At 42.8% G+C, this 15,789-nt stretch overlaps 1 protein-coding gene across 3 annotated transcripts in view; it reads right to left on the bottom strand.

Moving 5' to 3' along the window:
* ACO1 (aconitase 1) overlaps window positions 1-15,287 on the bottom strand; it is a 68,285-nt gene extending 52,998 nt beyond the window's left edge. For 2 of the 3 annotated variants that reach the window (XR_011649419.1, XM_058301974.2), the window contains exon 1: window positions 15,178-15,287. The gene's annotated coding sequence lies outside the window, so the exon portion shown is untranslated. Of the gene's footprint in view, window positions 1-7,257; window positions 7,433-15,177 lie in introns of those variants that run through there. The other variant, XM_004482370.5, reaches the window with a different exon arrangement.
* Window positions 15,288-15,789: the final 502 nt, after the last annotated feature.

Below are 15,789 nucleotides of genomic sequence, written 5' to 3'. Positions count from 1 at the left end.
GGACCCAATATAAGTTTTAAAAATTCAAATATATAGTTATTTACACACACACACACACCCTTGTATATGTAAATGCATACAAAAAGATATAGAGGAAACAGATATGGCTCAAGTGTTGAGCCCTTGCTTCCCACATGGGAGGGAAGTCCCAAGGTTCAGTCCCTGGCCCCAGCACGTAAAAATATATATATAATAGAGTTAACACTGATTATTGTATGAAAGAGGGATTTTAACTTGTTATATATCTCTGTATTACTCAACTTCTACTTTATTTATTTCTCTCCTCTTCCCCACCCCCACCATTGTCTGCTCTTGCATCCATTCGCTGTGTGTTCTTCTGTGTCTGCTTGCATTTTTGGCGGCACCGGGAATCTGTGTCTCTTTTGCTGTTGCATCATCTTGCTGCAACAGCTCTGTGTGTGTGCGGCGCCACTCTTGGGCAGGCTGCGCTTTTTTCACATGGGGTGGCTCTCCTTGCGGGGCGCACTCCTTGTGCGTGCGGCTCCCCTACATGGGGGACACTCCTGCATGGCACGGCACTCCTTGCACACGGCAGCACTGAGCGTGGGCCAGCTCACCACACGGGCCTGGAGACCCTGGGTTCGAACCCTTGACCTCCTATCTGGTAGGCGGACACTCTTATCAGTTGAGCTACATCTGCATCCCTCAAATTCTATTTTTAATAAGCATGCATTCATTTACTACTTACTTTTTAAAACCTAGAGCAGTCATTTTTAATGTATACCTATATAAGATATTCCATATATGAAGGAATGACATTTTGATATAATGAGAACTTAATAGACATCTTCAGCAATGTGCTTTGAAAGGAAGATAGAATAAGTCATAAAGTTCTTGGGACTCTAATATGCAGTTTTTGCTTTAATAATGTTCTATGAGGATTTATTTAAAAGTATGCTTGTGACTATTACTCAACTTGCCACCCCAGAATATGCTCTTCATTATCCCCCAGAGGAAGGAAATAGTTCTGAGGAGAATCCCCAAATGGCTCATATTTAGCTTTAGACGGATAGATCACAATGTATACAGGGGAAAAAAAAAACTCCCCTCTCACCCCTCCCAAGCTTTCCTCCTCCCACTCCAATCCCAATAGGATATCAAAATTGTTGCTGAACCACACATTCTTGGGTGATGATAACTTTAAAAATAATTACACTAAGAAATATATGTTCATTGTAGAAAATTCAGAAAATTCAGAACCAAAAGAAGAATGTAAAAGTCACTTGTAATATCATGATTTGATGTTTCATTTAACGTCTTTTAAATGCACTTGGATTAAAAAAAAAAAAAGGATTAGGATTCATGTTGTTTTATAAATTGTCCTTTTCACTCAGCATAGACCACAAACATATTTATTGGTCTATCATGGTTTTTACATCACTTTTAACTACAGCAGAAAAATTTATCATATAGATAGATAACAATTTAATCAAACTAAATAACTAAAATACTTAGTCTGTTTCCAAGAATTCCTTTTTGAACAAAGCTGCATAGATCCTAATATCTCCTTAAAATAAATTCCTACCTCTCAGTTCCTAGATGTAGGACAGTTGAGTGAAAGGATTTGCATATCCCTAATTTTGTTACAAATAGCCAGGTTACTCAGAAAAAGGCTATACCAAATTTATGATCTTTCTCTGTAGCAGTGAAGGGAAATGCCCAAACAAAGCAAAATAATTTTTTTTTTTTTTTTTTACCTTTTGCCAAGTCAAGAGGTTAAAAAACCCATCTTGGGATTTCTTTGATAGATAGTGAAGTTTATTTTTCCATTTGTTAGATATCTGAATTTCTTCTTTTGTAAACAGTCTGCCAGACAGGTCAAAATGAATGACAGTAACATGGCCTCTGGTGACCAAATGTTCTCTTCTTTGAGGGGACTTGACTGAGCTACTAATGTGGATAAGACTCAGCCCTGTTACCCTGGAGAAGGCTGGAACTGCCCTTGGTCCCCATATGATCTTAAGACTTGCAGTCTACAAGATTTCCCTTTATATTTTAGGACAGGCAGTCCTAAAGTCTGTTGTACAACTTGACCCCATGTTTGTGTACATTATGAGCCCAGTTATGGCAAAGTAGGAGGCCAATTAGCTTAAAGCATGGGCAAGATCCCCATTTTGGGCCAGGGGATTTGCTAACCACAACCCCAGACTGAACCTCTAAGCCCACCCAGCAATCTTGCAAATGGGCTCCATGAGGAGAACGAGCAAAGCATCTGAATAATATACTGCTAAGCCATAATTCTTGCTAGAAAACTATTTGGGGCTGTACTTTCCACTGACAGTGAATGACTCAAGGTTAACACTGGTACCCAAGAGGCATAGCACTTGATGATGTTTATCTGTCACAGTAAGGTTTGCAGAGATATTTGGAGTCGCAGACTTTCTTTAGCTAACTGCCAGTGGTAAGGTAAAATGATTCCCCTCTTAGGTTCTCCTTCCACTCTCTGGAGTAAGTGAAGTCTTTGACTTAACCAATTCTGCTGTCAGTGTTGAATCCTCTTAGGTTGTCTTAGTATAGGCAGAGGCATAGATAGTAACAGGTGCTACAGTCAGCCACAGGATCTCCACAGGGCGACAGAAGTGAGCAGAAGGGGAGAGTAACCCCGTGCAGCTGAACTGTCAGTAATGGAGTGGGGAGGATACAGTTTTGTGGATTTTTTGGAGGGGAAGGCGGGCAGGGTTTAGTAATTAGTTGATGTAGCAGTTTGATATGGTTATGAATTCCAAAATTAGATATTGGATTATGTTTGTAATCTGGTCTATACCTGGGCCATGATTAAGTTATGATTAGGGCTTTGATTGGCTCATGTCATTAGGGCGTTGAGTCCCCACCCCTTGGTGAGTGGGGACTCACAGATAAAAGGCATGGCAAAGGACAGAACTGAGGATTTTTTATGTTGGAGTTTGATGCTGAAGCCTTAAGTTGGAGCCCCAGGAAGTAAGCTCACAGAGGAAAGAGAAGCCAACCCCAGGAAGAGAGGAACCCTGAGCCCAGGAAGAAGTAAGCCCTGGAAAGAGAGGAAACTTGAACCCAGAGAAAAGCAAGACCCTAGAAGGGACGAACCCAGGAAGCCTGAACCTTCGTATATGTCAGCAGCTATCTTGCTCCAAAAAGTGGAAATTGACTTTGGTGACGGAAGTAACTTATGCTTATGGCCTAGTATCTGTAAGCTCCTACCCCAAATTAATACCCTTTATAAAAACCAACCAATTTCTGGTATTTTTGCATCAGCACCCCTTTGGCTGACTAATACAGTTGAGAATCCTGCTCTGTGGTCAAAGGTATAGACAACATATTTCCCAATCATTTATTTATGATATTTATAGACAGGCAAAGTGGATTTTTTTTAAATCTATGCAAACAACAGAAAGAGATTTCTTCTCTATTTTCATGTGGTTTGTCTACCTCACTTTCTCTCTTTTCACACCTTCCTAAATGCACTTACCCTGAGTTTTCATTGTTTTCAACTTCAAAGGCAAAGTAAGACCATTGCATTTCTAGGGTTTACTTGAGTTCACTGAAAAGATCAGCTATGCTTTGTTATTTTTCTGTTTTAAGAGAAATTAATTGGTCCCACTACCAAACTGACTGTTGTGTATCTAAACACCATGCTACTTATAAACAACTTTTTTTGTCAAAAATGAGATTCCAAGGATGTCTAAGTAAAGCATAAACAACCATTGAGGTCACAGCCATTCAGGCCACAAAATCACCATGGCTTGTCAACTTAGTTCTTCCACAAAAGTAGAAAGTTAGAAATATTAGATTTTGCTTTATTTGATATAGATGCATCTAGAAAACTGGACTAACTAAATAGTTCTCTAATTTCCCAGAGACTAGGTCACCTGTTAAAACTTCTTAGCTGTTCATAAAAGTGATTTAAAAAAACAACAACTCTTAAATAGGGACTTTAACTAAAATAACTCTGAAGACACCACAGAGCAATTGTCCATTTTGGGAGAAAATGAAAAAAAAAAAAATAGAGTGGTAAAGAAAAAGGGTCTTAGAGGAACAAATGATTTCTTAACAATATAATCAAATGCAACATCAAATTCTTCTTGAGTACTAATTATATGGGAGGTACACTATATAAGCTACAAAGATGAATTTTGCTTCCTTTATGAGAAGGCTTTGCATATATATTGCTATGAGAGTAATTTGCAAAAATTCTCTTGTAGCTAAAATTTTATTAATCTATTTTCACTAGTTCTTCCAGCCCACACTGATACAACCGACAAGATGCTCCACACATTCTAAAATTTTTAAAAACTGTAACAATTATTTCTAAAAGATTCTGTTTCCCTCAGAGTAAGTCCATAAACTTTCCATGCTTCAGTTTTCCAATTTGTAAAATAAGGCTGTTCCCAATGAAGTAAAAATTTTAAAGTTTAAGTGAAAGTCCCATTCAAGTAAAAAGTTCCATGATTCATTCATTCATTCCACAAATATTTATACGAAGTATCTAATAAACGTCAGAAACAGTTTTAGGCAGTATGGCTATACCAGTGAACAAATGGACAAAGTCCCTGTACTCATAGTGCTTTCATTTTAGTGGCAAGAGACAGACCCTAAATACATAGACAATGACCAGTTAAGTGCACAAAGCAGGTCAATGACAATTAGGGAGTGCAAGGATCATAGGAGGTGTAGGATAAGCAAAGAAGGTGCTACTTGACTGGCAGCACCAGCAGACTGGTGCTACTTGAGAGCCTTGAAGGAATTAGGGAACACACCATCTACCGTCTGGGGTAGGGGGAAGAACAAGTGCAAAGGCCCAGAGGTGATAATGTGCTTGGTGGGTCTGTGAACCAGCAAGGAGGCTGGAGCTGGGTGAGTGAGGGCAGAAAAGACAAGACAAACCTAGGAGGCAGCAGAGGCTAGACCACACAATCTTTGTAAACCACTAGAGGTGCTTTGATTAAGGACAAACTAAAACTACTCGCCTAGCCCCACACTTGCTTTAAATTGTAATTTCAATGTTAAGATTTCTAAAAGTTTGATAGGATGAGAAATTAAACTTCTTATAGGAAAATGTATTGCACTTAACAAGTGGCTCCTTCCTGAAATCTAACCCTTCTGTTTCTCAGAACTTCATTATTAAGTAACACAGCAGAGTCTCAGGATAGATCATAAAACTTACCACAGCTCACTTGGCAAATGTGCATGACCACTATGGAGAGCAACGGTCAGGCTTTGGGGACTGGGATCATGCAACGGTGGACTGAGCGGCCCCTGCCTCTCTAAGGCTCCCCCAGTGCTATGCTCACTGTCCAAGTCACCGCCCCTCCCAAAGGAGAAAAACTTACAAGACACATCCTTCAAGCTCTTTCTAAATTAACAGCAGCAGCGCAAACTCGAAGTAACAGAAATAACCATTTTCGCTTTTTGGCATTACTGTGAGCTACTATAAGCAGAGTTTCACAAAAAGTCTTGGTAAACCTCAGAATTTATAATTTCAGAGATGAGCTGAGAAAAGAAAGTCATTGTAGGATCATAAAACATTTGCCCAGAAAGTAAAGGAGGCAGGGGTAGAGGCCACTCAGAACCAGGCATCCTGACCCAGCTCTCTGCTCCTGACCTTGTCCTCTCCTCAGCCTGCAATCCCAGGTCACCAGCACGGCTTCTAAATGCCTGCAGACACCTCCACCAAGTCCTCCTGGGTTGAAGTCCAGTAAGTCTTGTGAGCAGGGGGAGTGAGAAGGGAGAGGGGTGGCAACTGTATTTGAAAATAACTGTATTTTTTCAAAGAGTGATAAAGCAGTCCTTGATAAGATCCATTTTTTAAGTTCCCAAACTCCTTCCCTTTTATAGATTCATGATCATGAACATTTTCTAATTAAAACTTTAGGAATTACAAAGGATAGCACAACATAAGTTGTCTGGCTGCCCAGAGGTCTCACAGGGCAGCATTTATCTCTGTGAATTCACTAGGGTTCTGAGGTTCTTTCCCCAGCTGCCTTGCCAACTTGATCTCATCAGGGTCTCAGAAGTGCTTGGACTCAGGGATGATAACTCATACTAATTAAGATTCCAGAAGCTCGATGTATAAACCCACATATTCATAGGTTTTCCATAAGAAATACAGCTGCCAGGAGGTCCTGTTTTCTGACCAACATTTTTTCCCCCACAGTAGTATAAGCAGTATAGTCAGGAGCTGGAAATCTGAAGCCAGGCTGCAGGAGTGTTGAGGGGAACTGAAACTCAAACTTAAGCTCATCCGACTCCAAAATCCAGCTCTTACGCAACTATGCTCTAGTCCCCTCTCCGTGACTCGCAAAACAGCGTGGCCTCTATATGGTAATGCCATTTCATTGAGTCAAAGACATGATAAGTAACAGAACATTAGATAGTGACACATCTGTTATCTGGGCTCTCTGGATTCATTTGTACATTCGACATTTACGGACCCCTATCCTCCTCCTCTTACTCACAGGCTGAGAATGGAGACTGGCCAGGAGATAATCAGTCTGTACATAGCAATGACAGATAGATGGTGATAAAGAAGCATCAAGGCGGCATGCCTAACCCAGTATAGGAGGGGTCAGCAAAACCCAGGGAGCGGCAAAGCACAGAGTGGAAGAATATTCTGAGCAGAGAAAACAGCACATGCAAAGGCAAGGCAGGCTAACACTGTGTCACAAGTCGTTCCTTGTGGAGAAAGGATGACGAGGGAGGGGTAAGAGGAGAGGAAAAGAGATGGGGCAGGGTTCAGAGCACCGTGGATGCTGAGAGATGTGGCTAAATCCTGAAGACAAGGAGGCCCCATTAAAGGACTCTAAGCTGGGACCTTCAGGACCAGATTTGGTTTTCAGATGATCACTCTCTTAGTGTGTGGAGAACTGAACGGAGGGGAAAGATGCCAGGCTGGTGCCAAGGAAGCAGGTTATGGGGTTATTATAGCAATCAAGTATGAAAAAGAGGGCGGCGGCAATGAAGGTATGCGAGGTTAAAGATCCCAGGGAGAGTTATGAAAGTAGAATGGCCTGGGTGGGGTGAGGAGAGGTCTAGGAATGCTCCCAGTTTTCTCATTTGGGCAAACAGGCAGAGCCACTGACCGACAGGAACTGGGATGTCAAATTCGGATATGGTGACTGTGAGATGAAGACATCCCAGTGTACACCTGCTTCCCCCTGCAGCTCAGGGAAGGTGTGGGCTGGAACAGAAATTCAGAACAGCTGCAACATGTTGGCATGAGACCACGAGTGCTGCATAGTGGGGACCAAGCACCTCACTCACCTTGCCTAATTCAGTCCCTCAACGACTCTCTGACAAAGGCATCACCATTCCCTCTTACAGGTGAGAAGACCAGATGTCAGAGTGGCTCGAGCTGGTAAGTGGCCAGGCTGGGAGTCAAAGCCAGGGTTCCCCAGGCCACAGCCGACTCTCTTGCACCATGCTGCCTCCCGACAGGCTGTAAAGTGGCATCATTTTTAGTCACTCACTCCATATATAAAGATCCAGATAAACCAAATGGATCTTAAACAAATTAAATCTCACTATAAAACAATCTTCAGACTTTAAGGCTCACAGGTGAGGACTACGTAGTTGACCCCAATTTCCCTAAAATATCTTTGGAGCTGACAAAATTTGAACGAGCAAGCCTTTTAAAGGCTGGGTTGATGTGAATAATGTAGGCAATGCTGACACTTAAAATGCGACTCCTTACCTGAGCAAACAAGGCTTTCATGAAATATTCATAAAACCAGTTGTAACCGAAGGTTAAGAATTAACAAATAATTGTGATTACTGAAACATTATATAGATGCCTTTAAATCAGCTAAAAGGGTACTATCCAAAATTACTCCAACTGGTGAGACTGACTGCACCCTTTTTATGTGGCCATTTCCAACTAAAATCCTGCCACTGTAATGATTACTCCAGGCCATCTTACCTTTATATATGAGCATTTCTACTGAAAGGTGACCACTCCATCCCCATTTGATATCCCTAAGAAAAATCTTGTAGCTGACCTTTGCTGTTGTATCCCTCTCTCCAGGATGCCCTGATTTCTGATAATGGCTGCAACCTTGTAATTCACCCCCAATGGTGTCAAACCCCCTCCTGGCTCAGTCCCTTAATGTTTATTAATGGAAGAACCTTGGGCAAACTCCACCCCAATTACTCACTAGTATCCTGATGTTAGAATTTCTGAAGATCAAAGAGGGAGTTTTGGGCCATAAGGCCACTGTGCTTCGTTGCTTGTGTAATCAACAACACTTTTTCTTCGAAACCTGGATGTCTCAGGAATTGGCTTTAAAGATGCACTGGGAGTAAAGAAGCCACTTCTGTTCAGTATCATAATCCTAAGACTTTGTTCCCACCATTCCTATAGGGCTGTGCTTTTAGTGCGGGCGCACTAGCATAATTCTAGCCCATGGCAGGCTGTTGGCAATGGTTTATCTACCTATCTTCTTCTCAATCAAAAATTCAAACCTGGTGTTCATGTAGGAAGATACTTTCTTAGAAGGATGCAGATTCTTTATGGAATATGCCATAACTTGTACCTTGCTTTATAATTTTACAACATTCATATAAAGGAATGATGAGGATAATGAATAATTAAGCGCTCCACACACTTCTGTTTGAGCAATGGCCCAGGTAAGTCACACTATCTGGGAGTTCTCCTTAGGCTAAGAAAAGAGAGTAACAGAGAACACACCAGCACTCCTGCGCAACCTTGCTCATTCATTAGAAGGTGGATTAATTTTTGACAACAGACTAAAGCAATATGAGGAATCTGAGAAACAGTCTCAGTGTGATATCATTAGCAGTTCTATGGCATTAAGGATGCATACTTAATGACTCTGTCTCCCAAAGATGTACTCTTTAGAAAGATGCTTTTGTATCTTTGCTGGTTCTTCACTTTTGATCCCAAATCCCTTTGGTTCGCAATCTGTCCTTATGATAAGCATTTGCAGATTTAAGGTAATAACACTTGCACTGCATTGCACTGCACTGCTCTGCCCAGGTTACAAGGGCTGCTGTGATAATTAACTGAGGTGATACATAAAAGCACAGAGGGCACTGGAAATTCTATACCTACAAGTTATCATTACTCAGAAAGAAACCACTATCAATTTACTTCATGGTTCATGGGGGGCTCTAAATGTAGCCCATTTCTATATTAAAATTTGATTAATATTTTAAAATATATACAGACTCATAGATTCTGTCCAATAGAGTTTAGTCTTATTTTGTTAGGCTTTTATCCTGGAAAATGAAAAAAAAAAAAAAAAGCATTCTAAAATCAGAGAAAGGTTTAAAGGACCATTCAGTAATTTCATTTGGCTGACATTAGGGTGGTAGAACAGTTTGAAGACTTTGCTACAGCACTCAGTACATATTCGTTACTAAAAAGACACAATGAAGAATAGCTTTTTTCATAAATTTGTAAAAAGAAGATACCAACTCCTGGCAGAGGGGAAAATGTGGGGTGGAGGAAAAGTACAGATGAAATGAGATTGGCCAAATGCTCATAACTGTTGAAGCTGGAGGTTGGTATGTTTGAAACCTTCTATTAAAAATAGCAGGAAATTAGAATCCTGTTTTAATTAATTTCTATCATATTTGAATTATTTATATTTATACGTTCGTTGCTATGCTCTTTATTTTTTTTGAAAGATTTCTGTATTTATTTCTCTCCCCACCCCCGTTGTCTGATCCCTGTGTCAATTCGCTGTATATTCTTCTGTGACGGCTTCTATCCTTATCAGCGGCATCGGGAATCTGTGTTTCTTTTTGTTGCGTTATCTTGTTGTGTCGGTTCTCTGTGTATGTGGTGCCATTCCTGGGCAGGCTGCACTTTCTTTCGCGCTGGGTGGCTCTCCTTACGGGGCACACTCCTGTGCGTGGGGCTCCCCTACGCAGGGGACACCCCTGCGTGGCATGGCACTCCTTGCGCACATCAGCACTGCACATGGGCCAACTCCACACGGGTCAAAGAGGCCCGGGTTTTGAACCAAGGACCTCCCATGTGGTAGGCAGACACCCTATCCATTGGGCCAAGTCCGCTTCCCTCTATGCTATTTTTTATAATTGATATATTAAATTTAACTTGGCCATGAACTTTTGTCTAAAATTTGTAATTTCTTTTGATCTAGTTTTCTATTTATTTTACAATTTTACAATACAAGACATTTTAACAGCTTTTAAAAAGCCATTGATTTTATACTTTGTGTAGGCATATGGCGCAAATATATCTCAATAAAACTGCTTAATAAGCAAATAAATAATTGTGTAAGAATAGCCAGAAATAGCAGCTACGTACAGGAGAAACAGATAGAGGTGAGGAATTTTCTTGTCTGTTTTTTCCTTATTATTACTATTAACATAATGAAAATGCTTTAATAATGATTAAAGTGATGAATGTACAACCATGGAATTATACCAAATACCACTGATTGTACATGTTGGAAAAACTCTATGCTTTATTAATTGTACCAATGAAATTGATTTGTTTAAAAAAAAAAAGCCGAAAAAGAAATGAAGGCTGGTCAATCTAGAGAGACGGCCAGTTGATGGCTTTCCAGGTGATGGTGTTAATCCTGTGTAAAATTTTCTAAGCTCTGGGTGAACTGGAGGGAGAAGGAGGATGTAAGGCCGGAAGAGACTCCAGAGCGGAAGCAGACACAGCACAACGCCACTCGAATCTGCTGATGTGCCTGTTTTCAGATTCCCCACCCCTTACACTTGTTTCTCAAGTAGAAAAGTAGCAGGGGCAGGATGGTAGTCAGTCTAAGACAAATAAAAGCAACGATGTCCTCAATGCACTATTTGTAAAAAATAAACCGTAGAGACTATTTTTAGCCATATCAAATTTAGTACTTGTTCATACTAGAAAATATTGATAAGCAAAGGGAAGTAAATCTAAAATTCAACTGTGAAGGACAAATATTGTATGATCTCACCATTTTCAAACAACTGGAATAAACAAACTCTAGTGTCAGAATCTAGAATATACCCCAGGGGATGGGGTAAGGATAGGTAATGGGAAACTAAGGCTGAAAATGTTCAGAATTCCTATTTGGAACAATGGAAATATTTTGGTAATGGATGGTGGTGATGGTAGCACCACCTTTTGAATGTAATTAACAGCATTGGAGTATATATCTGAATGTGGTTAAAAGGGAGTTTGAAATGTTATGTTTTATATATGGTAAAAGAATAAAAAAATTTTTTTTTAAATCCATGGAATGCACTACACAGTGAACCCAAAGTTAAAAACCATGGCCTGTAGTTAATAGTACAGTATAAAAATGTGCTTTTATCCCACACCAATGGAAGGTGTTAATAATAGGGCGGTATAAGGAAATCATGTATTATATGCATGATTGTTCTATAAACCCACAACTTCTTTAATTAAAAAAAAAAAAACCTGTGTCGCACCACCAAAAGATGTTTTGGCTGACCCTTTGTCTGTGAATATGCACACTTGTACATATATACACATGCTTCGTCTTCATAAAAATAGGATCATTAGGAAACACTCTTGTGGAATTTGTTTCTTAATTTAAAAACAATCCTTCACCATATCATGAAACAGTGTTTATTAACGCCAGTTAAAGACTACATATTAGTTCATTAAGGAATACTTTGATCTAATACTTCTAAATCTTTCACAAAACTTTGGTCAAACATAATACCATTTAACAAAATGGTTTAACTTGAGATGGCTGGCTCTCAGTATTATTTTCAGTTAATAGATATTACTATCATATACAGTAGTTCAACACTGTGATGTGAACAATTAAAACTAATTGTTTTGTTGGGAGAAAGGAGGCAGGCAGCAATATTCTTACAAGTGAAATGACTCTAGCTTCCTTTTTTTTAAAAAATTTATTTCTTGCCCCTCACCCCCCGCCCCCCACCCCAGTTGTCTGTTCTCTGTGTCCATTTGCTGTGTGTTCTTCTTTGTCCTCTTCTGTTGTTGTTAGCAGCATGGGAATCTGTGTTTCTTTTTGTTGTTGTTGCATCATCTTGCTGTGTCAGCTCTCCGTGTGTGTGGCGCCATTCTTGGGCAGGCTACCTTTCTTTCACGCTGGGTGGCTCTCCTTATGGGGTGCACTCCTTGCGCTTGGGGCTCCCCTACGCGGGGACACCCCTGCATGGCAAGGCACTCCTTGAGCGCATCAGCACTGTGCATGGGCCAGCGCCACACGGGTCAAGGAGGCCCGGGGTTTGAACCGTGGACCTCTCATGTGGTAGATGGACGCCCTATCCACTGGGCCAAATCCGCTTCCCTCTAGCTTCCTTTTAAACATGTAAGTGTAAGTTTAATTTTGTGTTTTGTTTTTAAGGTGTAAAAGCAATACATGAATGGTGCATGACAGTCAATCATACAGTAATTACAGAAAGTAACAAGGAAAACTTCCCTGACTTCTTCCAGCCCATTCCACTGCCCAGAGTGGCTACTGTTAACACCATTAACACTGTCTTCCAAACATTTATTCTAACACACAAACACCTTATGTACATATATAGTAAATGTTTAACAATTAGCTTGGTAGTGGTGTTGGTGTGTTGCATAGCATTTGCCCTTTCCATACTGTAAATGGGTCCATAATGACATTTCAAGCTGCCAACATGATGTCACTGAACCCGGAGGTGGAAAGAGATGGGCACAAAGCCCAGTCCAAACCAGCTCCAGCAAACCACTGGCTCCTTGGGACATCTGCAATCCCCAGTCTGACCCCTCACCATAAAGAGGAGGCCTCTGAGGCCCAAAGAGAGAAAGGAACTTGCCTAAGGCTGGCCCAGTGACTGGAACCAGGTCTGGGCTCATTTCCCCATTGGAGCCCAGCTGCCTCACAGGCAGTTATTTCTTCTGTAAAAGAAGGAACAGGGGAAAGAAGGCAAAGGAAGTTCTTTGCTGGGCACGTGGTAGGCACCAAATAAGGGTTGTTTTTATTCATTAGCTTCACAGGTTGGGAATCTGGCTTCCTCAGCACATGATTCTGAATCACACTTCTGGTAGGAAGTATTGATCTTCACACAAGATCCATCTCATGTGAACACTGACAGTGGGCTGTCTCACTTAACCAAGAGTTTCCTAAGAAACCAGGCTGTAGGCTCCAGAAAGACAGGGACTGCTCACTGCTTTTTCCAATGTCCAGCACAGAACTGGGCACATAAGTAGTGGTATAAATATCAACGGCAGGGATGAATGAATGAGATCCTACCATCAAAGTGGAATCTTAGAGAAACAGCAAGCACGCCCTAGAACACAGTGGCTGCTCAGAGGTTAGATCTCATTCCCTTATCTCATCTCATCTGTGGACTGTACAACAGCAAACAAGTTCATGTGTTTGTAACATTTCTAAATCATCAGCTGCAAAGTCAAGCTGCCCCATCAGAGTGCAAGTCTCTTTGGATGGAGGAACAAAACGGAGAACAGTTAAGAGAATTTCCCCCCTTGATTTACAGACGTATGTAATTTCTGTCATGAACTTGTGCTAACAGAGCATGAAGCCAAGGAAAGAATCTGGTGGAGAATCCCACCTACCACACACCACAACACTGGAAATCGCTTCCTGAAAGGACTGACAAAGAGCCATTTATAGTAAGACACCACTGAAAGCATAAAGAATATCAAGATTGGGGAAACGTATTCCAATTAACTCAAGGCTAGCAACCACACAACTGCAAACAGAAATGAACATGAGCAAAGGAAGGCGAAAAAGTCATGCCTCCCTGTTGTTTTGGAAATAGCTTCTCAAATACTTGGTAACTCACACACAAACCCCCTACGCACTTGGCACCATCTCCCCAGAGGCAATTTGCTGAACCCACAGGTTCTGTATGCTACCTTACTGCTGTAATTCAGTTGTACAGACAAGTTATCCGGGAGATGCTAAAACCAGCAAAGTCATGTCTGAGCCATGCCAAGTTTTCAGGATGCCATTAGGACTCCTCACCATCACTTGGATGTAGAGACCTAGTGCATGGTTTCTAAAGAGAGGTCAAACTTGGTCTCAAACATCAGAGGTTGACATTGTCCATGGAGTGGGATGGTGTGTGGTCCCATTGGGAGGAAGCATCACCAGTGAGAAGTAGGCTCTACACAAGTAGTTCTTAAAGTGTGGTTCAAAGCACTCCGGGGAATCCACAAAGTCAAAGCCATTTTCATAATAATACTAAGATGTTATCTGCCTTTTTTCACGCTCACTTTTCAAAAGTATACAATGGAGTTTTCCTGAGGCTACAGGATGTGATATTGCAACAGACCTGATGTAGAAACAGATAAGAATCCAGTAATCTTTTATCAAACCTGGCATTAAAGAAATTTACAAAAACTGTAAAATGTCCCTCTTCTCAGTAACTTTTTGTTTTAGAAAATATTTTTTCATAAAAATATGTTAACATATAATAGGTCCATTATTTTTAAATGAATTACTAAACAGTAAAAATGCATCAGCTTTATTGTTAGCATGGTAAATACGGGGAGATATAACCCATATTGATGAAATCTCCTTTGGGTTTTCACTAATTTTTAAGAATTTAATGAGTTTTAAAAGTTTGAGGTTGCTCCCCTGTGAGGAGGGTTGTTTGTCGGTGGTAGGGAGAGAGGTGGAAAGATGTGCCATTCTGACGCCTGGAAAACTGGGAAAGGCGGCCAAACCGGAGACGGGCTCGGGGCAGCCCGCTCCTTGGAACTCTGAACCAGGATGGGCTCCTTGCCGGCCCTTCCACTGAGGGGTCCCTTCTCCTTCATCCCACTTCCCTCCTACCCCACGGTGTAGATTACCCGATCTGCCCGCACAGTGAGGATTTTCCGTTACGGCCCTCCTGGCCTCGGCGAGGTCTCCCCCGGCCCTGGGACGAAAACTCCCCGGCGAGGCCCGCACAGCCGCGGTAAGAACTCCCAGGCGGCCCGCACAGCCTCGGGTGAGGGCTCCCAGGGCGGCCCGCAGGGCCTCGGCCCAGGGAGGCGGGAAGAGCCATTTCCAGTCTCTGCTGTGACAGCGGAGACCTTCTCCTCCCGCCCCCACCCCTAACCGGAATTCGCGCCCCCAACCCCCAACCCGGGCCGCTCGGCGCGCCCCAGCCCGGCTCGGGAACCTCGGGCGCCGGGGAAAAGGCTCGCCTCGCCTCCCCAGCGCGAGAGGACGGCGGGCGCCCGGCGCGGGGCCGGCCCCTGGGCGCGGAGCCTGCACTCACCGCGGCCTGCGCGGCGGGTCCCGACGAGCGTGCGGCCGGCGAAGTGCGGGGCGCGCTCCCGTGCGCTGCGCGGTCCGGCCGCCGCCGCGCTCCGCCTCCGGCCCCCTGGGGACCGCGGCCGAGGGCGGAGCAGGGGCGGGGCGGGCGCGCGGGGACGGCAGCCGGCCGCGGCCCGGGAAGGTCCCGCCGGCGCCCCGGCCCCTGCGCGGTGGAGGCGAGCACTGCTCGTGGCTCGGCGGCCGCAGCGGACGGAGCTCATTCGGCGGGGTCCCGGCCAGGGGCCGGGGTGACTTTCGCTCACTTTGGGGCATAGGTTTTGATTGCCCAGCCGCGCTAGGAAAGGAGACGGAGAGGTGGGGAAGAAACACGGGTTCTCTTTTCTTTTTCATTATTTTTTTCCGTACATGCGGTCCCCTCGCCCCGCTCCTCCCCGCCTCGCCCCTAGCCTCACCGCCTGCCCCCACGCCCCTCAATCCTTTTGGCTGGGTAGGACGTCAGCGTTTCTCTGATTTGCGAATGCAAAGTTTCTTTGTGTCAAAAAAAAAAAAATGTTTTCATACTTTATAATACACTCTTCACGGAACTGAAGTCAGAAAAATGACTGAGAAATGG

The sequence above is a fragment of the Dasypus novemcinctus genome, chromosome 8 (genome assembly GCF_030445035.2).
Source record: "Dasypus novemcinctus isolate mDasNov1 chromosome 8, mDasNov1.1.hap2, whole genome shotgun sequence".
Classification (NCBI taxonomy): Eukaryota; Metazoa; Chordata; class Mammalia; order Cingulata; family Dasypodidae; genus Dasypus; species Dasypus novemcinctus.
The sequence above is the reverse complement of the archived record's forward strand: the minus strand, read 5'-3'. Positions and strand labels throughout refer to the sequence as shown.